This window comes from Bicyclus anynana, chromosome 7, assembly GCF_947172395.1.
Source record: "Bicyclus anynana chromosome 7, ilBicAnyn1.1, whole genome shotgun sequence".
Taxonomy (NCBI): Eukaryota; Metazoa; Arthropoda; class Insecta; order Lepidoptera; family Nymphalidae; genus Bicyclus; species Bicyclus anynana.
In genome coordinates this window covers 2,069,907-2,092,212 of record NC_069089.1, presented here as the reverse complement: position 1 = coordinate 2,092,212, position 22,306 = coordinate 2,069,907, and positions in this window count along the sequence as shown.

The following is a 22,306-nucleotide window of genomic DNA, read 5'->3' as shown; positions in this document are numbered from 1 at the left end:
CAAAGTATAACATTAGCTTCTAGAATATCGGTCATAAAAACGAAAAAAAAAATTGCAATAAAAATAGGAAATGCTACGAGAATATTCATTAGAATAAAACCGACAATAAGAAAGTTAGTTCAAAATTATTTTATGAACTAGTGAGAACAAAATATACCTAGTTGAGATTGATTTACACTTAGGTATTTGTTTGGAACGTTTCAAAAAAAGCCATTCGAAACATAGAGGAGGCTGTTTATGTTTCGAATGTTCTTTTCTAATCGTAACCTGGCTGCAAAAGTCTGTCAGACGTGTCGTTGTTATAAGAAAAAGGAACTATATTTTAAGACATAAAACATTTATTAATATCCGCTCTGATCCATGAGTACTCGTAAATCTCTGCACTCCTTAATTGTTACAGTAATAACGTTTAGTTTCGTTTGTTTTGCGATTTTGGGTGCAAGCGTTACGTGAATTTGTACCTTATTATTTTGACATAGAGTTGAATGTCTATTGCGGTCGGCTGTACCAATCTTGATGCAGTTTGCACCACCCGCTGAGCGCAGTCGGGGCGATCACAACAAATCACCAAGTCGTTACGTGTGCACACTGCGAACATAAATAGTTTTTAATTGAATAAAGCTTTGTAAGTGAAATCGCGGTCATTCATTTTACTTTCTACCCTCGACTTTGAAATGAAATTATTTGTTTTTAGGAACTCAACTGACGGTGTTTTGAACGCCTCCTTTTGGATTTGGGAGCAAATTCAGCTTGAGTGACCCGACTTCAAAGAGGGGAAATCGGCTTTCTTCACGCTCAGTACCCAATTTCCCTATACAAAGTTACATGTCATTCAAGAAGATTTTGCTGCGAAAACCCAAACAAGACTTACATCTGATCTAGTAAATTTTAATTTTTCTTCACGCTCAGTACCCAATTTCCCTTTACAAAGTCACACGTCATTCAAGGAGATTTTGCTGCGAAAACCCAACCAAGACTTTCATCTGACCTAGTGAAAAATAGTTCTCGTTCATATGAATGCTGTAACTTAGGCCAAGGTAGATGCATGGCATATTCGCTAGGAATACGACGTACAATGCAATGCCTTTTATTCATCAATTTAGTACATACTCGTAAATGTTAATAAGTTATGCCTGTAATTTCATCATACATCCATAAAAACTGCATGAAAATAAGCATTATTATTATAAAATAAACATTAGTTATTTCGATAGGACTAACCATTCCCCTCTTTGCCAAATGAATTGACAAATTAAGATACAGAATACGGGACTGCACCTTAAGACCTTTCAGGTTTCACTAAACTAACGAGCTATTGAGGGTTAATTGATTATGAAACACGGCTACAACTAAAAATTTTTTTTCATCTTGAAATTTTTTTTGTTCATTTAAATGTACTTGTATTTCAATGCATGCGGTTTTTTTCTTTTAAATTTGTATCTATATTCTTTTACCTATGTATAGCTGTAAAACTATTTAACTTTAATTAGTATTATAATTATAAAGATAATCTTATTATTTAAAGCATGTAGTGTTAACCTATAAGTGGCCGAATATTTTGCTTTGTTACCTATGTTATTAAAATATTATATAGTTTGTAAGAAATGTGAGGTTGTTAGTTAACCAAATAAATTTAAAAAAAAAACTCACGTGTTACAAAGTCAGGGCATGCCCGACTAGTTTCGAACCCATACGGGGCGCTTAGTCATGAGCTGGTTCTTACACGCGACACGATCCAAACTGACGTTGTATCACATGAGTTTTAGCCGTGTTTCATAATCTATACTAATATTATAAAGCTGAGTTTGTTTGTTTGATTGAACGCGCTAATCTCTGAAACTACTGGTCCGATTTGAAAAATTATTTTAGTGTTAGATAGCCCATTTATCGAGGAAGGTTATAGGCTATATACTATCCGCGTATTCCTACGGGAACGAGAACCACGCGGGTGAAACCGCGCGGCGTCAGCTAGTCAATTAATATGAATAACACTCACGATAGTTTAATTTCTATTGAGGGTTATTACACTGACCATACAAATGAATATAAACAGGCACAATTATTAAGTACAGCAAATATCCTGTCAAGTTTACTGAATGCGCCACCCGGTAATGAATTGACCGCCGCGTCTGCTTCAAATTGCATACCACATGGGGTATGATGGTGCGTATGATTTAATAGTCCTCTTTGTATTTAACCCGCTGTAGTGATGGGTATTTTATTTTATTCTTTACAAGTTAGCCTGCGACTACAATCTCACCTGATGGTAAGTGATGATGTAATTTAAGATGGAAGTGGGTGAACTTGTTAGGCGTAGGATGAAAATCCACACCCATTTCGGTTTCTACACGACAACACTAAATTGCTTGGTGGTTTTTTTTCTGATTATGTAAGTGCCATAGGCTCCTTATGGGACCTCAGAAGCGTCGCCTGATGGGGCCCGAAGGCAGAAGCAGAATAGATGGGCGGAACAACTCGGGGCGTCTCCTCTGAGACTCGGACCTCAGCTTAGAGGGCCGTTCGGGAAAGGTGTTTTGGCCCGAGTTTTGTGTGTGATATGTGTTGCTGTGCTTGGTGGTACGTCTTTGCTGGTAGGATGGTAGCTTAACCAAAGCCTCCCACCAGCCAGACCTGGAGCAATTAAAAAAACTCGGCCCAGCTGGGGATCGAACCCAGGACCTCAGTCTTGTGAATCGCATACTACTACGCATACCACTGGGCTACGCAGATCGTCAATGGAGATGCGAATATAATGCGAAACTTAAATATAACCTACCAGGTGTTAATCTAGGGAAAGATAAACGGAGACCTGTGAATTGACAGAATTCACACACGTAGAGAATTAAGAAAATTCTCAGGTTTCCTGACGACTCCTTCACCGTTTGAGACACGAGATATTTAAATTTTCAAAATGCACATAGCTGAAAAGTTCGATGTGCATGCCCCGGACCGGATTCGAAACTACGTCCACCGGAGTCGGAGGCAGAAGTATGTCCATGTGACATGTCTCATATCCCAGTGGATATCATGGCTATATTCGAGTATAATTTACAGAAAAAGTTTTATCAGAACATCACATAAGCATACTCCTAGAGTTGTGTGGAACTTGTAGAAGTAATTTAATAGAGGCGTTTATAGCATGCAGTTATTTATAGCTCGCTTGTCACTCGCTAAGACTCGCTAATGCATTACAGGCGAGACCCCCGGGGGCATATTCATGCACAAGCAGATTTGAGTACAGACACAGTTTAACATAATTACGACTCCTATACCTACTAAACTAGCTGACGCCGCGTGGTTTCATCCGCGTGGCTTCCGTTTCCGGAGAAATACGGGGATAATATATAGTCTACAGCCTTCCACGATAAATGGGCTATCTAACACTGAAAGAATTTTTCAAATCAGACCAGTAGTTCCTGAGAATAGCGCGTTCAATCAAACAAACAAACTTTTCAGCTTTATAATATTATATAGTATAGATTATATTGAAGTTATTCCAACCAGGCGCCTATCTAATACTTAGGTATCAGATATTTCATCTCTCGCTGAACAATTTCTGAATACAGCTTGGTAGCTATGGGCCTTATTAGAAGGCTCAAAGTCACTCAGCGGGCGATGGAGCGAGCTATGCATGGAGTTTCTCTGTGTGGTCGAATCAGAAATGAGGAGATCCGCAGACGAACCAATCACTGACATAGCTCAACGAGTCACGAAGCTGAAGTAGCAATGAACAGGCCACATACTTCGATGGACGTTGTGTTCCCAAGTTACTGGAATGGTGACCCCGCACCGGAAAGCGCAGTATTGGTCGCAATGCAAGCGGGTTGCAGAGAGGAAGCCACGTTATCTGTGAGTGTCAGATGGGCTATATTTTATCCCGGGTACGAGAACCGCGGGCGTCGACTAGTTATTTATAAAACCAAACGAAAACGTTTTCAAACAAGATTATTTTTAAACACCACATTAGTCATTTACGAATTCGAATTAGGGAGTACCTACTTACCTCGAAATTAGATTTTATCCTCAACACAGGGGTGGGGAGGCCTTTGTACAGCACCTGTCGGAAAAACGAGCAGGAAAAACATCTCAATACGCGCCGAAGCCACTTCAACGTATTAAAGAGATTTCGGACGCGAAAATCTTAGCGCCTCGAGTGTAACGGCACAATGAAATAGGCAGGCCATTCTTCACGTCGACCAATATAAATTAATCCACACATCCCTGCAGCTTCCCCCCAACCTGGTGCCACTTTGAATTGGTCCCTCGTTCGGTCTTAAAGGCCCTTCAGATTCATTATTCTAATTGCTTTTTCATACAGAGCTCAAACGGTTTACTCTTTCGAGTGCCATCCAGTTTTTGGAGTGAGAATGCGGAAATTAAATTATAGTCTCCCACCGGCGTTGAGAGATTTGACGAGATTAATTTTGAGATAATAATTCGTTTTCCGATTTCCTTTCTTGGATATCTGCAGCGATATAACAATTACAAGCAATGAAAATATAAGTTAATGTTCTATACTTATCAAGTAGGTAGGTACGTATACGTACTCAAGGACGGAATTAAACACACACTTACATTATTTTAGGTTTAAAAATAGTTGTGTGTAGTGTTAGGACACAGGATATTCGATGCGTGCTCAGACCAACTATTGTATAGGACCTGCTTCGCTAGTTGTTATTTTTCTGTCAAAGTGTATGATCGACGATCTAATGCGATTATAAAAGCTGTCTCTATAGAATCGATGTTAAATAGTTGTAATCGTGTTCGTCGGTTAAAGAGCTCCGTAAAAATACCTTTTTGTGTAGTTGAATCGTGTAAAAAACTGATAATAACTTCTAGTTTAGTATAAGATATATACCAAGTCTAAACTCATTTTCCTCAGAAAATGACAGACAATTTTGTTTGTGACTATGAGTGCGATATAGGTCCTTCTATAATTGGTCTGAGGATGCGTGAGTATACCTCGTCCCCCTCAATAAACGACAGACAAAATTGTTGGTGAATTCGAATGCGATATAAGTGAAATAGAAGGTAATTGGTCTGAGGTTTTTGATGGGATTTAAAGTCTAAATCAATGATTTTCCGATACGCAAACGAAAGCCCATACAAATAACATTATTTGGATCGAAGGTTGCGATCCAATTAGCAAAAGAGCGCGTAAATTAGGCCGAGTGCGCACTACAGGTGGAATCCGAGCCGGAGCCAATCACCCTCTGCATCGCAATGGCGGATGCATAAACATGGAGCAGACACATCTCGAGTTACTCTCCTCCGTCTTTAATTAATTCCAAGAACCGAACCAATACTACCAATAAATCCAATAGATTGGTACTGTTTTGTGTGTTTTATTGAGTGTACTGGATTTAGATGTTGGAATTGATTACCAATGTTTTGATGCGTCCTGCTTTTATTTTTGTATCATCATTATTATCAGCTTATTCTAACGGTTCACTGTATAGACCCGGCAATCTTTACAAGAAACGCGATGTGTAACTTGGACCAATCAGCTGCAGTCCAATGCGGCCTGGCAGTATTAGGATCAAATCAACTGAGAAATGTCATCTATATATATTCATATATACTCCATATATCCACCAAGGGTGTCAGTAGGCACCTGATGACATTTATTACATATAACCTCAATTTCGTATGTCAACTAACATACTCGTACGACGTCATCATTAGCAACCCCTTTTCAGTTCACTATTGAACACGAGTCTCCTCTCAGAATAAGAGGTTAGGCCACGCTGGCCCAATGCGGATTGGCAGCTTTCACACACGTAGACAATTAAGAAAATTCTCACGATATTTTTCCTTCACCGATTGAGACACATAATATTTAATTTCTTAAAAATTTTAATAAAAAAAATTCAACAGACTTCCAACTAAAAAATTAACCTAAACTAAAAAGCAAAAAATAACATTTTACCTATGTGCTACCTTCTGATCAGTTTGAAGGCGGTGCCAAGCCAGTGATGTTTTAATTTAAGCCGTTTAAATTACAAAATTTCTGTGGTTCTTTCAGAAACGGCTTTAATTAAAACATGACACTGGATTGGCACCGCCTTCAAACTGATCAGAAGGTAGCACATAGGTAAAATGTTATTTTTTGCTTTTTAGTTTAGGTTAATTTTTTAGTTGGAAGTCGGTTGAATTTTTTTTATTACAATTTTTATTTTTAAATTTTTAGTGTTACCTACTGAGTGTGAACAAAAATTAATAAGCAATTAGTTGAAACGTTATTTTCTTATGATAAGTATCTAAGTCCTACAATCCCAATTTTAAAAATACTACCTTAACTCATATCCAAAATTTCACTCCCCCTTTATCCACACGTAATATGAATATTCAGAAAATCGTGAAAGGTGACTGTCCTCCGTCTTCATCACCAGACCCCCTATGCAGTCACATTCTCATCAATATAAAATTGATCAAGTCCAAACACAAGGTAGCTACTGTGAACCGTCGAGGAGTTCCCTTAACTCTCCTTCATCTTCGTCACCAGACCCCTAAAACAGTCACAACCCATCTAGGTGGAAAGTTCTCATCAATACAAATAAATCAAGCCCAAACAAAAGGTACCTGCTGTAAATCGTTGACGAGTTCCATCGTCTGTGTTTCGGCTCCATCATCAGACCAACTCCAGACCTTCATAAAAGTGTAGTGGTTTAAAATACCTTGTGGAAACACTAACAAACGCACTAGCCGTCCCTACAATTTTCGAAAGTTCCCCTCGATTTCTCCAGGATGCCATCATCAGATCCTGACATGAAAAAAATGAGACCACCCTGGAATGAAACCCTTCAAAACAAAAAAAGAATTTTCAAAATCGGTCCACAAATGACAGAATTATCGCTGGACATACTTAAAAAAAAAAAAAAAAAAAACATACATACAGCCGAACGTAGAACCTCCTCCTTTTTGGAAGTCGGTTAAAAATGCACAACTGAAAAGTTGGAGGTGCATGCCCAAGACCGGATTCGAACCTACGTCCTCCGTCGAATCCGTCAATCGAAGGCGTCATATCCACTGGGCTATCACGGCTAACGCACGTCAAAGTTAGTGAATTAGCCTGCGGGATCTATGGCTTATCGTGCTCTTCAAGGCACAGGGGTGTGACACCACCCAACGACTCAACTTAAAAAAAAGTTTATACCTAACTAAAAAGAGAGATCAGCTCAGTACAGTGAAAGTCAGGGTTGACAAAAGTTTTGCTTCGATAGTGATACAATTGGTGTTCCCTAAATCCCTAAATCACAGCACGCAAAACATCGATGTCAAATAAGCCCATCTGGCCTATTCACAGTTTTGGTCTTTATTATCAACCTATTAAAATAAACATCAAATCAATTGTCAAAATGTCACCCACATACCGTATGATATCCACCAGTAGGCACCGGATGACATTTGTTACATAGAAACTCAATTTCGTATATGTCAACTAGCATACGTCAAAGATAGTGAATTAGCCTGCTAATTCATTAATCAAGTGCGTAATTACTCTGTAGGTTTCCCAATCTCTTACGTGTCAAATTGAGCGTCACAAACGACTTTATCTTTTGTCTGGGTTAAACATGTTACATAATATATGAATAAATCTAAGGCTGCTTGACAGATAACTAAGTTAACCTAAATGATTTCCATTATTCTCAAAACTAGTCTTTGCAAAATAATTCAGTTGTAGTGGAAAGTTTTTTTTCACTACTCTTGCTCAAAAACTTCTTAATACCACTATACGGCCAAACAAGCATTTCAGCCTCTAGGGGCTATAGTAATTTTGTTTTTTTAATTTATGTCTGTTACGAGTACTAGCCTATACTAAAAACTATAAAACGAAAAAGGTTTAATTTGTAAATAGTATAAACATTAGATACATAGATAATATAGACATACTAAAATAGTGGCCTCTATAAAACGAAGGAGGTTTTATTCATAAATAGAATCATCCTATGTTGGTTACGAGTACATAATAATATGTAAGGCCCTGATTGTTTGATAAAAAATTGGAACGAAATTCAGCGTTCTTGTCTGTGGAATGCGTAATTTGTTTTTTATTGAATTGCGAGCTGCGTCTGCAAAAATAATTTTACCATTGAATATCACAACAATCGTAGTTATAAGTATAGTGTAACACACTGGGCTAAACCCATTATAAACTCGGTTTCTATTTAGTGGAACAGACCGTCGTATATAATGGGTCATCTTAGTCCCTTGTATAACAATCTACTTTTATTATATAGTTAGGTACACTATTACATGGGGTGATTATAATATAAATAGGTAAAAATTCTAACTACTATACTATAATATCGATAAATAAACTATCGACACGTTTGCAGCACTACACCGAGTAACACAAAAGAAAAACGAAAAGTATCAACACTTTTGTACAAAGCTTAAGAAGAGCCTACACTCTATCACACTCGCCTCATTTCCGCCCGCTATCACCTTTTCGCACGCAAAACTTTAATATTTTCATTTTCACCAGACGCTTTTCACTATACGAAGATCGACCTTAATACCATCACACAAAGTGTACAATTCGTTGACGTGGTGGGTGAATAAAATTGAAGGCATATGTTACAAAAAGGTATAAGTATCAGGGATAAATAACCCTTTTCATGGAATGTGTAGTTCTTCCACAAGTGTTCAGGGCTCGTAAACATCATGAGAATTTTTGTTGGAAGAGGTTTTCTTTTTTCCTTTTCTTTGAATAAAAACGATGGTTTTATTTCGCATGTTTGACAAGTGATAGCTGGTAGGAAGTGATTTGAATATACAAAATAAATCTGGAAATTCTTATATGTATACATATACTAAATCTACTTTTATATTAACTGCCTTGATAGTCTGTTGGTTACTTTATTCAGTAGCGGTTCTAGGTTCGAGTCAATATATTACTGGTCCATTTAATTTTTTATTTAAGAGATTTACGGAATTTACAGGCTCCTCACAGAATATTGATAACTATTGATATGATGATAATGGACAATATTAATAATTATATTTTTTTTTGTTTTTTGTTTTTTTAAAAGAATATTTGCCATATTTTTTATAATATGACCAATATTCCCATTCCCCTCAAACTAGTCAGGAAATACAGTGCTAGGAGTGGGTACGACAATAGACCAACGGGGCGGGGATCGAACCACCACCCCTCGGTGATGAGTCCGACCGCTCTTACCGTTGAGCTATTGAGACTATTTAATGGATATATAATGGACAGTGAGAAAGACTAGAACGCTAGCGGTCGGTAATCTCCCTCCAGTCAATTATGATTTCGTATATTTTGAGTGACCATGCACCTGTGGTCATCTGAACACCAAAATATCCTAGACAACACTATAATAGGTAACACTTACAGTATAGGTACACTTATGAGCCGTGATAGCCCAGTGCATGTGATCTGACTGCCTGCCTCCGTTTCTGGATTATACAAGTAGTATAGTAGGTTCGAATCCAACCTCCAACTTTTCAGTTATGTGCATTTTAAATTAAATATCACATGTCTCAAACGGTGAAGGAAAAACAACGTGAGGAAACCTGGATACCTGAGAATTTTCTTAATTCTTTCTTTTCTTAATTCAGCGTGGTGGACTATTGGCCTAACCCCTCTTATTCTGAAACGAGACTCTTGCTCAGAAGTGAGCCGAATATGGGATTGATATGATTTTGTCATTTTGTCATCACTTATGAGTTGTCATTTTCCATCCAAATAATAGTATTTCAACGACAGTAATATAAGCGAAAAAGAAGATTAACCTCAACAGAAAATGAGAAATGACATCGCCAAATTTTCCCGCAAATTTTCCCATAGCACACAGTTTTCCGTTGATCCTTTCGTCGGCACAAAATATCGCTGACCGCAGAAACAAAGAGAATTCTCGCACAATTAAGGATACACGCGGGATTGTTATTCTGTGGCTTAATCAATCAAATTCTGACTTTGTGCACTGTAGTTGGATCGCCAAGTGATGTTACTTTTTTGGTATTTTAAAAATTATTTGGCAATTTTTAGCGTGTACCTACAATCACGGATATTATTAATAAATTGTTTACACTTCGGACACTGTAATACCACTAAAATTTCAACTCCGACCAAATACTGATTTTTTTTTTTGGATAAGACGAAAGACGACTAAAAACTATTCATAGTCCGCATACATTAATATGCTCTACTCGCAACAAGGTACTTGGCTATCAACCTTAGCACCTCGCGAAAAATAACATCTATGTTTAATATAAAATAAAAAATAAAACAGCTAAAATCCTTTTCATTAAAGAAGTCCCCCAGACGCGGCGCTAATGTCTTAATGGCTTCATTGTCATTTGTGTCAATTTTAGTTCAGGTTTTAGCGGCAGGACTTATTTCATGATAAGGACTCTAACTTAACAGTGGTATAATATTTGAACTAAAATGTACTCTACTGAATGTTATAAGTGTAGATTTTAAAAGATCTTTCACACAAGTCACCTAATGACATAAAACAATAGCCACCGCAATGTCATTTCATATTAAGTAGTTTAAGAACTTGGTCATTTCACTACATTCGTAAGGAATCTGATATAGTGGATTGGATTTCGTGAATGATTGTCTATCGGCCTAGATAGGAAAATTATGAGCAATAACAATTTATTATTCTTGAGGAAAACAAAGAACCACAATATATTTGATGATATATTATTATCCATTACGTAACATATTTTACCTTTATGTACATATGCGCTACAGACTTGAGCAACAGAATACATAATATACAATGATAATAGTACAAGAAATCTACTGTAGGAAATAGTACTTTGAGATGGATATGACGTCGCTCGATCTCGTGTTGGCTTGTGCCGACTAGGTGGCGCGACTTATTTCCGTAAAGAGTATGGAGTTAGAGAAGGGTAACGATCGGTTGGCGGGAACGACTTGCGATATAAGGCGCTCGTCGTACGGTCGGCTTCGGTATGCTCGTGGCATTCAAGCCGTCTACATTTCTTGTTGTGTAATTCTTTATGGGTTACTTGGGATAGGCGGGGAGAGTTACTTGAGTTGAAAAGGGCAGTGTTAGTTAACTGTCAAGGGATCCCTTAACCCTGCACACAAAGTTTACAAGTGCGTGATTCCACTTAAGGTCATTCTATTCCATTCGAGGGTCTTATTTTGTACATTTTCTTTAAAAATGTATTAAAATGATCTGATGGTGGGTTTGGACGGTGGCAAAATTAACTCCTAAAGTCAAAATCAAGGCGTGGCGAGGCAGTACATTTCCGTTGTTGTATTTAATCCCCTCTGCAGTATTCAATTTATCTAGAAAATTATTTAAAAAGTATAAATGGTTTCACAATTTTCAGTTACAATTATCGGAGCTTCAAACTCGATATCTTATATTTTGTTTTCCTTATCTAATCTGTCCATCGTTTCTTTACTACATGAAAATTTTCAACAAATTACTCTCGCACAAGTTGAAAATTCCGCACAAAGCATTTTAATTACATACCAACGGTTGCAAATAGCGTCAATATGTTTAATAAACTGCCACTCGACGCCGTACACCGTACATTCTAACAAGTCTATAACGGTCATAATCGCCTGTCAATGTGTCACGGGCTCTATACAAAGTGAACGCGTTAACTCTATTGGTGACACGCCATTTTCGCTCTAAAGTGCTGAACATTAGAGTAATGCTCACGCTTCATCCACGTCCACTGCGAATACTCCAACTACCTACATTGGGTAAGCTAGGGGTTGCCAACAATTTTTTATCTTTTATTTTTATATGACAAAGTTTAATTTTCTATACGATTACTAACAGTAAAAGTAGGCGGTTTGTTAATCACTGTATTGAAATATTTAAAGTAATTTAATATTCTATATGAAATGGAAAATACGAACAACCCAATGGCCTAGATGTACGAGTATTTCAGGACGAAAATATAAATTCAAAATTAATTTCCTTGATCTAATTGATTGCTTAGAACCTTTATGTATCCCAGTTAATATAGTTTTAAAGACTGCATTTCGATTGATAGAAAAATAATGTACCTAAACACATTCTTGTGCCATCAACTTCTATCAAATCGAGAAAGAAAGAAGAATTATAGTAACTAAACACCTAGAATATTTTTTTTAAGCCCGCAACCCTGTTGCGATGTTATAATTGAAGTATTTATGTACGCTGTTAAAATTAAGCTAAAATTAAAATATTAAAATTAACGTGCTTCAAATGGTATCCGCCTTATTTTGAAAGGAGACTCGTGTTCGGCAGTGAGGCCAATATGGATTGTTAATGATGATGATTTTATATATGTAAGGATTATGTGTCTTTTTTACAAATTAATAGGTTAACTATAAAGGTTGAGTACCCTTGGAACCGACTAGTTACGTATGCACAGCTGTAATTCCTAGCATCTCGGTCGGACATCGCGCGAAGCGAACTGAATTGCTAAATAATGTCGCAATTCCTTAAATTTATGAACTTCCTCGCCAGTGTTCTGAGGTAAACATAAACAAGTATTTGAAGAACGTACAGGAATTTAATAGAATAAATAAATATAAATAATCTTTTATCAACTATCTTTAAAAATAAACATGAATAATATCATAGCGACAGATTAATTAAAGAGTTATTACATAGGGTACCAATGAAATGCTAAATTGAGATTTTTTATACTAGCAATGAAGTCGTGATAGCCCAGTGGATATGACCTCTGCCTCCGATTCCGGAGGGTTCGAATCCGGTCCGGGGCATGCACCTCCAACTTTTCAATTGTGTGCATGCAACGGTGAAGGAAAAACAACCTGAGAAAACCTGCATACCAGAGAATTTTCTTAATTCTCTGTGTGTTAGAAGTCTGCCAATCCGCATTGCGCCAGCGTGATGTACTATTGGCCTAACCCCTCTCATTCTGAGAGGAGACACGAGCTCAGCAGTGAGCCGAATATGGGTTGATAACTATACTAGCATTTCCCCTCGTTGTATTAATATCATCGTCTCATGCTCATAAATGTCTCGCATTAAAAATATTTTTTTCTGCCTTTCGTAACAACTAATTATTTATGCTTTTGTTCACTTCTTTCAGCCTAACTACAGAATATCGATTGCCAATTTGCCAAACAGGCGGGTGACCACATGAAAAAGACAATTAAGCTATTTACCTCCTCTATAATAACTTCAATCTCGAATCTTCCAAAGACCACTGTACCTCGTGACGTCAATAGATGACAATAAAGATAAAACATAAAAGGAGCTTACCCATCTTCGGTCTTAATTGGATATTCCGATGCAGGATGCCTTTACACACTGATTAGCGAATCCCACTCGTATTCTAATAGCCTGAAAGGTGAACATCGCTTGTTTTGAACTATTGAAAGTGAGAATGAGTTTTACGACGTTAAACAACTTGGGCTTTGTTTTTAAAGTATTAATAAGAATCGGGAATTTTCAAAGTATTTTTTATAACGAGCTTGGCAGTTAACAAAGTGGTAGGTCTACAATAAAAAGTATACTTACTGAACTTGTCTTTTTAATATCTTTGACAACAGATAAACAGGCAGGTCATCTCCCATATGATAAATCAGGTGCGTCGAGGCTTTGCCTCTTTGCCCGGGTAAGGCGCAGGGATCTTGCTGCCCCGGTAATTTTCTTCCAGCCCATATCGGGCCTGAGGCCTTGTGACCTATGGTTCGTCGTATCAATTCAGGTGCCCCACGCGGACTGCGATAGTTCGCTATCCTGTGCTGGGGGGTGTCGTATCCAAAGGTGTGCCCCACGCTGACTGCGACATCATCGCTGTCCTGCGCTGGGACGGTAGGTATCAAATCCGGTGACTGCGTCGTCCATCTCGCGAGGAAAGGAGATGGTCCATTTCAGGTCCACTCTATTACCCCGTATCATTAACATTTTAAATATACAAGGATCTTATTAAAAATTTATTAAAGGAAATAAATGTAACTAAATAAAAAGAAATAAAGAAAATTAAAACCCAAGTTTTTGAGTTATATCAAGATGGCGCTCTTATAGCAACTATTACATGACAATTGACAGCAAACGTCAAATCGATTACTGCATTGAAAACGTCATCAATCCGCCATTATTACCCTTAGTAAGGTTGCATTTCTTGGCAGATAATGAATATTATTTCGAAAGAAGAAGAAAAGAAAAGTAAATTCGTAGATTTGTTTAATCAAAAATAGTTTAAAAAAAATATTTTCTTTTATTTCCGCTAGGGTACAATGACTGGACCTGGGCTCCATACAATTTTGGACCATCTCCTTTCGAATCAATATTTAAATTAGGAATATTTACAAACAGCTGCCTTTCACCGCACTTTACCTACCCATCAATATAATATAATTGGTAGGTATATAATGTATATGTTACCGTTAAATTGTAAAATACGTTAGTTTATAATCTCACTCGTGACTGCGGTTTCACTTCCGATAGATTATAATATACCGAAAAATAACACGTTAAATTGTAATCAGTATTTTCAGTTCACAATATAACGGCAGATTATAATATCACGAGTGAGATTACAAACTCACCGTTATTTTACAATCTAACCGTGACATATACATACAGAACATCTAAGATAGAACATAAACCAATTCATGCCCGTCACTTCGTACACGTGAATTGAGAAATTTTTACTATCCCGCAGGAACTCTGTAGTTTACCGAAAAAAGCCTATGCAGTAATCTGAGATACAGGTATCTCTATTATTTATTCCTAAGTATAATCTATGTCCATATTTAAAAGGACATTTCAGCCAAATCGGTTAAGTAGTTATAGCGTGAAAGCGTAACAACGTACACACTTACACACACAAACATTCACCATATTCGGCTCACTATTGAGCACGAGTCTGCTTTCAGAACAACAGGGGTTAGGCTCCATCACGCTGGCCCAAAGCTGATTGGCAGACTGCACACACGAAGAGAAATTTCAAGAAAACTCTCAGTTAGGTATGCATGATTCCTCACGACGGTGAAGGAATGACCTTTTGAGACAGGTGATATTTAATTTAATTTTAATGCACAAACATTCGTCTTTATAATATTAGTGAGACTATTGTAACATTCTCCCCTCCCAACTAAACCAAACTAAAACAATAATCCAACGGGCAGCAAACAAACTTACAACCTCTCGAGTTAAAGACAGATCTAATAACCACGACATTAATAACAAAACAACGATATATTTCCATCCCCTACACAAATATCACTAGGTGGAAAAGGCATCTTATAAAAGTCCGTTTCCCTCATAAAATATGGTGCGTAAGTGGAGAGGCGGCGTGGAGTAATGACGTCACAGTGACGTAATACAACGGCCTGACATGGCAGGACAGAGATGTATGCACTGCCATGTGCTACGGCCTGATGTAATGGACTTCATTTAATATACTTCAGTTTTAGTACAGTTTGGGAACTGAAACATTTGGCTTTTGATTGCGGATTGCTGACACGTCGATAACTCCTTTTCACAAGTTTTCACAAGCCCTTATTTAACTTTCCCTGTTGACTGTTTGTTGGCAGAGTGTGGTTCAATCTTGGAAACTAAATTGAAACCACTTCATCTAAACTAACAAAATATTGCATCAAATGCTCTACCAATCAATTCTTGATTGGTTGAGCATTTTAATGTATTGTCACCAGAACTGAAGAAGGATGCAATATTTTGTTAGTTTAGATCAGTGATTCCCAAAGTGGTCTATATCGACTCCTAGAGCTTCTATGTCAGCGAAAAAAAATTTGGGGGTCCATTAAATGAAAATGGTTTTCACGATAGTGGATCATAACACATACACTGATAGTGCCTATTTTTTACATCATATTATCAAAACATATACATTATTTTAAAAATAACTATAAAGTAAAAAAAAATATTATATATGTTTACAAAATTGTGTAAATTGTAAGATACAGAAAATTCAATATCAAATAAGTAGGGGGACTACCCAACACGGAAAAACATGGCAAGGGGTCTACGACTCAAAAAAGTTTGGGAAACTCTGGTTTAGATGAAGTTGTTTGACGAGTAGCAATATATACCAATCAATTTTTGATTGGTTGATGCGGCAGCCTTTTTTTCATGTTGTATATTTATTCCAGGAGTAGTTTCATATTATCAAATTAGTACATTCCAAACAATGAAAATACACAATAACATAAGTCCACAAATCAAAGCGGAACTATTCATCGGTATAATTCCAAACATGATACATTAGCAAACATTACTCAGTTCCATTACGATACAAAAACAAACTTAAATCACTCGGCTCGTTTGTAACAGAGCATTAATATTCCAATTACAACCTTCACTATTATATTTTATCTGTATTTATTCTGTGCCCCGACGGGAATAACTCCTTTAAGCTTTGAACACACCGAGCTCTTAGGGTTCATTTACACGAGCAGAACGTAGCCAACGGCAGAGGCAACTGCTACCGACGACTGCAGTCTACTACCGTCGTCACATATTTTAACTGGAATAAAGGCTTATGCTCACCTAAGGACGTGGATTGTTTTTGAAACTAATTTATTAAAATTGAAGATTGTTTACACATAAATTGATATAGTTAGCGTTCAAAAGAATGGAAATGGACTGTAAATATAGCTACTGTCTTCTTTGTAGTGCTATTTATACTGCTTTATTTCTTTTGCCTACAATTATTCGAAAAAAGTAATTATATTAGGAGTGGGTACGACAATAGTCCACTAAGCGGCGGCTAATCACGTTTTGAGACCGGTCAATAGAGCTATTAAGGCTTCAAATAAATCAAACTTGACGAGAGGACTATTATTATGGAACGCGCCAAACCGCTCTGAACACGGTGTATAGTTTTTTTAACTACAAACAACAAAAAAATATTTCACAACGGGGTTAAAAATTGCAGAAATTTAGCGCTATTTGTAACTTTTCTCACATGCAATTCCTTCTAGTTTTAAAATTATAACATAAAAGTGAGCTCGGTGTAGCTGCAACTTTAGCCCCAAATCATTTACGCGTATAAAATGTCCGGCTCAAAAATAATAAAATGCGTTACGAACTTCATTGTATTGTCAGGGGTGACGTTCCGCCGCGTGCGCCGACTATTTATTGTCCGTTTGTTTATTTTATTTTATAATAACTTGATCCATACAAACATATGAATAGGTTTAAAGTATCAGTGAAATAAAACGACCTTATTGATCCAGTAAGTGGTGGATCCAGTAATTGGTCCATTGGTTAGCCTATGTGGCTTCAGATCACAAGGTCCTGAGTTCGAATCCTAGGTCGGGCTATGTAACACTGAGCTTTACGTCCAAGAAAGTTTTAGTAAATATCTCGGCAATTCTCGCAAGGAACTAACACAATGTGTTACACCCTGTGCCTCGGTGAGCACTTTAAGCCGTTTGTAAAAATGAAAATTCTTTTACCACTAGAAAGCCACGTTATTTGTGAGTGTCATAGGCTATTTTTATCCCCGTATTCTTAGGGCAACGGGCACTGCGCGGGTGAAGCCGCCTGGCATCTGCTAGTAAAATGTAACTTAGTCTCAATATTCCTATTTCGTTGCTCGTTTCTCCGCATACCTACTTTGGTAACTAATTGCTAAAGATATATTTTATATTTATGGCAATCGCATTTTCCGTGACAGAGAGAAATATGAGAAACAAAACTGGGCCGGGCGAGAAATATTGCGAGGCGGGTACAAAGGGAAAACATATTATTCTTTCAGGCACCGGCTGTTCCTACTCGCTATAATAATATAATTTTCTACAGCCACCTTTCTAAATTACGATAACTTAATATGAGAATGCGCAATTTGGCTCAGTTTTAATTTTGCCTATACCTTGGATTGGATACTTCTCTTTTTCATCTCAGAATGAGAGGGGTTAGGCCAATAGTCCTTACCCCTTACTTATACGGCGTGTGTGAAACACTCAGAGAATTAAGAAAATTCTGTGGGTTTTTTATATTAGATCAAATCGAACTGCCCTGTTGAAACTTCGGCCTCTAGCTAACCATCATCGTCATCATATCAGCCGATGGACGTCCACTGCAGAATCTAGGCCTTTTGCAGGGATTTCCAAACATCACGATACTGAGCCGCCTGCATCCAGCAAATCCCTGCGACTCGCTTGACGTCATCAGTCTTCCTGGTGGGGGGTCGACCAACACTGCGCTTTCTAATGCTAAAATAATCTTAATAAAAATGTAACTGAAAATCGAACCCAAAATCTCATGATTATAAAGCAAGTCATTTAGTATCAAACGTAGCCTATTTAGAAATTATTTGTAACACCTTAATTAAATCCAGGTAGGAATCACAAACCCATCCCATCAAACCTTTAGATTTTAATTATGTATAACCAATTGCATCAGAGAGGTTGATGCTATTTTAGAGCTAACCCGCAATATAGCGTAATGGAACTAAGTTCAATATCACTTAGTTGGACCTTAATTAAGCTAAGTTCAGTATCTAGGCTATTATTAGCTCAACTAAGTTGTAACGGTATACATAGAATATCTATATCTATATCTAATATCTATACTTATAATAAATCTGGTCGAATTTTATAGATTAATTCGCAATTTGACATTTTACTTATACCATTTGTAACACCAAACGTTACCGTGGCATAACTGACGCCAGCGCCATCTAGAATCTATACTTATAAAACGAATTGTGTACATTTTGTACATTGTGTACATTGAAGATAGAGAGCACTTTTATGTGACTTGGTCTTTCCACCATCTTGGGGAGAGAGAGAGACAGAGAGAGCACGAGAAGGAAAGAGATCATTGGAGATCATTGGTCCAGGTCTGGCTGGTGGGAGGCTTCGGCTGTGGCTAGTTACCACCCTACCGACAAAAACGTACCGCCAAGCGATTTAGCGTTCCGGTACGGTGTCGTGTAGAAACCGAAAAGGGGTGTGGATTTTCATTCTCCTCTTAACAAGTTAGTCCGCTTTCATCTTAGAGTGCATCATCACTTACCATCAGGTGAGATTGTATCCAAGGGCTAACTTGTAAAGAATAAAAAAAGAGACCGCAAATTGTCGTTCGGAAACAAATATACCTACAACTTAAAACAAAATTCAAACAAAGTTTGGAAATACTGAACAGTTATTATTAGCTCAACTAATAACTCGTACCGCTAAAACAAGTAGTAGCCGTTCGAGTATACATAAATAGATTATGAACCTTTTTTTTTTTAACGTGGGGAAATCCTCATGGATACCTTCTCGCCACGGGGAGGCAATAAGGTTATGTCAGACTTCAACCGACTAAAACCCCACGGTGTTCCGACTCGCCGCCTGATGACTGAGCCACGGGAACATTTCATAAACTACCGCAACAAATAGATTATGAACCTATCTCATAAACTTGACCAAACAATGCCTTACCTTAATAAACAACAGTGAACAAAGTTGTTCCACCCTAAATAATCGCTGAAATAGAATTCCTTTGGTAATCGGTAAAGTTTTCAACTCTAAATTCAAATCGTATCGATATCTCGATATCTTGGCATGATCGAAGTTCAACGCCACGATTATTGTAACTCGATCCGGGGAAGTTTGCAATTGAATATTTTAAATGGGATAGGTACTATGCTATTTGTTTTCATCCTTTTCCTCTGACGTAAAAAAACGTTAAGGGAGTTATAAGTTTGAAATATATGTCTGTAAGTATTCCTACGTATCTTTTTAATTTGAAAGATGACGCGATCGAGATAATCTAAACTTATAATTATTATAAAGTTTAGAGTAATTATAGAGGGTAAGGTTAAAGTTTGTGGTATTGTAGGGGGTAATATCTGGATATACTGAACCGATTTTGAAAATTCTTGTACTACTAGAAAAAATCCACGGTTTCCTGAGATTTGCGAAAACTGATGATTATAATGATAAAAAAAAGTCCATGGTTCCCGAGGGATTTGTGAAAAACTAAATTCCACGCGGGCGCCCGCTAGTTATAGTCATAATACAGACATAACACTTTCCGTCACGTATATTTCTTGTTCAAAGTAAAAGTTTTCACAGCAGACGGCAGCACTGTCGGCTGGTGTAGCAACGCGGAATTTTTCCAAGTTCCCAGATTTATTGCTAACTCCAGCCCGCGGCGTAATTTACGAGATCCCGTGTCACTGGCCACTTCGCACTGTGCGATCCGTTTAAAATCACATCCTCGTGTTTTTAATTATATTCTTAAACTAGCTGTCGCGGCGCGGTTTCACCCGCGTGGTTTCCGTTCCCGTAGGAATACGGGGATAATATATAGCCTATAGCCTTCCTCGGTAAATGGGCTATCTAACACTGACAGAATTATTTAAATCGGACCAGTAGTTCCTGAGATTAGCCTGTTCAACCAAACCAAACTCTTCAGCTTTATAATATTAGTATAGACTAGCGGTCGACCGTGACTTCGTCCGCGTGAAACCTTACTACCCTACCCCTGCCCTACTCCTACCCTACCTCTAACCATCTGTGAAATCCGCATAACTACGATCTACGATCAGTGTGAAAATAATGAAATCAGCTTATTTTCTCTGTTAGCGAATATCATTTCGCCTAAGATTCAAATGGATTAATCTAATAAAGTCACCGACATTCGTTGAGCCAGGATTGCTAAACTGCGCAGCTGAAGTGGCAATGGGCGGTGCACATAGTTCGAAGAGCCGATGGACGTTGGGGTCCTAAAGTGCTGGAATGGCGACCCCGCACTAGTAAGCGCAGTGTTGGCCGACCCCCCACCAGGTGGACTGACGACCTCAAGCAAGTCGCAGGATTCGCTGAATGCAAGTGGCTCAGTATCGTGATGTTTGGAAGTCCCTACAAAAGGCCTATGTCCTGCAGTGGACGTCCATCGACTGATATGATGATGATAATGATGACGAATCCAATAAAATATACTAGATTTTCAATAGTACAGTTTTCATTTATTGTTCTGTGCCCAATTTCGGTCATCTCCTTTGCAAACTTAGATCTACATTAATACAATTTAATCTGCAAAACGCCAAACTTAGTTTAATAAACCAAAATACTTTATCAATGCTACGTTGCTGCCTGCTGCTACGTTGACCATCCCCTAAATATCCCGGACAAATATAACCCGAGGTTTAAATAGCTAATACATTTTTAATCCTCACAGTTGGAGGAGGTTCAGCACTTGGTAAATACATTTTAGAGGACAAAAGACCCCTCTGTTTGCATTGCTAATTGAATTCATTGTAGATGCCTAAATGATGTTTAAAGTACTACGCTGCATGCTTATTTTCTTAAGATATCACAACACAAAGAAGTACTGTTCCTTTGTTGAGTTAAGTTGTGTTTTTGTAGCGAAAAGCTAAGGCTCAGAACACACTTTCAGCGGCTGTTTCTTCGACATAGAAGTTTTATTTATCCATGATTTATACAATGAATGAGGTAACTTATATAATTTTAAGTAATTTAACATGTCTGTTTACTCCAAATCTCTAACTCAATGTTAGTTGTGGTCAACAACGAACGTTATTTAAACAAATATTACCTAAATATCGTCTACGATGTCGAGTTGTGTGTTCAGGAAGTGTAAAAACCATATATATGTAAAAAGAAAACCTCTTTAATATTATTTCTTTTTGGTAATTTACTTTTTTTTTTCATGACATTGTCACATTTGAAATATTCGATATATTATTATTGACTTAACAGCAAAATATTAAAATTTTTATTAAAATATAAACTAAATGTAAATAATAGCGTTGAATGTTGTTTTTATATTTTATTTATAGGTAAGTTTTAGTTTAGTATTTAATTTAATAATTTAATGTAAAATATTGTAAATAACAATTATATTTTATTTATAGAAACACAATCAAGCTTTTATTACTACTATCACATTTATGTGAAATAATTATCATTATAAAACAACATTTATTAACTATTTTACGAAAAATGGAGAAACTGAGGTTTGATTTTGAAGTAAAACCAACAAGTGATGGAAAATCAAACGCAATATGTATAACTTCGATTGCCACACCTGATGGTAAAACTTTCAGTATACCAGAGGAATATCAGCCGGTAAATCTCCACCAAACCATTTATAATACTCCAAACTTTGTTAAGGTAAAAAATCCTTCAATAAAAGATACCAAACGAGAAAAGTCTGGATAACCTTAACTAAGGAAATAAAAGATATTTATTTGGATGCGGAGCAAAATGTACAATTTTATGATTTTTATCTCGAAGAAATTCAAAACTATTCTGAAATTATACCTAGTAGTTCACATGAAGTACTAGAAAAATTGTTAGAAAAAATGCTTGAAGAAAGACATAACAAACCTGAAA